Genomic DNA, 2,040 nt, shown 5'->3' with positions numbered 1-2,040 from the left:
AAAATACTATTTTCAGCCAAAACAGGGTTCTGCATACGCGGAAGGGTGAATTTCTTCATTCTCGCGTATGCGTCCCATGTCCTTAAAAGCGGGACGTTTGGGCAGAGGCCAGGGTCTGTGTTGCGTGATACATGTTGGCATACGCACACTCCCAGTTTGATCGGTCCACGTACGCACGTCCATCCCACGTACGCAAGATCATAAAATAGTAGGGAATCCTCACGTCGCGTGGCATGTCGCGTATGCATGCACCCCTTTTTCCTAAAAAAGTTGCCAAGTCTCAGAAATCAGATTTTTGTACTAAATTTCGATCACGCATAACTTTTTATTTAAAAATCATTTTTAGTCCATTTTTTGAATGTCATAAACTTCACGGACCTAATTTTCATTCTAAAGAAGTTTCACAAAATTCAGAAGATTCGAAAGCCAAGTTATAGCTCGCCAAAATTGGTCAAAAAGTCAGTTTTTACCAAAAAGTTCAAAACATCATTCTTTCCAAAACCTCAAAACAAAATCATTTGTTCCACAACCAAAATAGCACCAAAAAAATCCAAACCATATTTCTTACACTCTCCATTCATGCTACAATATATCAACATACAATTCCTTCAATCTATTCCACAATTTCTTTCATGATACCTCACCGAATCCAATATCATTAATCAACATTTCACACTATATACACACACCACATATAATCTATCAAACCAATCAATTCATTTAACAATTTCCAACAAAATCACTAATCCTCAATCATTCATATAATTTAACTTATTCTATGGTCAAATAGCCTAAGTTTTCACATGACATTATACATTAACTATGAGAAACCAAAATCATTCCTTGACCAATTCCTACCTAAGCTCAAAACACAACAATACAAGCTTCCAAGATTTCAAATTAACTCAAGCAAAATTCCAGCTACCAAAGCTTTGTCCCAAGAGCTCCAATTTGCCAATTCAACTCCAATTCAACATAAACTTAAGCTAGTTCATATAATTCACTCAAATTAATACTAGGGCACACAAAATTGGAAAAACCACAAGGGTTTAGAGTTTTCTTACCTTATCCATTGATGATTGGGGTAAAATCCAACAATTATCCAATGTTAGATTGTACCTAAACCACCAAAATCATCAAAATCACTCAAAACTCATACTAAAACACGAATCCAAAAAGGGGAAAGAAACTAGGAGCAAATTACAAAGTTTTTACCATTTTTTTTAATAGAATTAAAGAGGACTCTGAGACAAATGCATGGCAATAAATGACTCGTCAATCATAACTCCAGATTAAAAGTTATGTGAAATTGAAATTGGAAGTGAGATGGAAGTTAGGGTTCTAAGTTCTCCCTTCTTCATCAATGTGAAATCAGAAATGGAGGGAAAAGGAGGCGGAGTTTGGCTTAAATGGGTTGGGTTTTGGGCCCAATATGGGTCCAGTTCAATCAGTTTGGCCCGTTGGCCTAATTTTGGGCCAAAACTTTTAAAATTAGTGTCAAAATTTGTATTTTTAATATTTCTACTTCCCTAAACTATAAATTTAATTTTGTAATTTCTTTGAATAATAACTAATTTATTGGCTACTTATTTATTAATTTTTCAAGGTTTACATCCTAACCACCTAATTAAGAATTTTGTTCCCAAAATTCAGTTGCTTACGAATAAATGCGGTTAGTCCTTCCTCATCTCTAATTCGAGCTCCCACGCATGTTCCTCATCTCCGGTTCAATCCCAAACAACCTTTACTAAGACATCTCTTACTCAGAGTTTCTTGAAGCTGGTATTATCAATCTTGACCGGAATCACTTGAAACGTCAAATCTTCTGTCAATTAAACTGATTCAAGTTTTCAAGATGTGAGTTGCATTAGAAGCATACTTCCGAAGTGAATTTTGTTCCCTTGCTTACGAATAAATGCGGTTAGTCCTTCCTCATCTCTAATTCGAGCTCCCACGCATGTTCCTCATCTCCGGTTCAATCCCAAACAACCTTTACTAAGACATCTCTTACTCAGAGTTTCTTGAAGCTGGTGAAGCTGG

The sequence above is a fragment of the Arachis ipaensis genome, chromosome B01 (genome assembly GCF_000816755.2).
Source record: "Arachis ipaensis cultivar K30076 chromosome B01, Araip1.1, whole genome shotgun sequence".
NCBI lineage: Eukaryota > Viridiplantae > Streptophyta > Magnoliopsida > Fabales > Fabaceae > Arachis > Arachis ipaensis.
Note: the sequence above shows the minus strand (reverse complement) of the source record.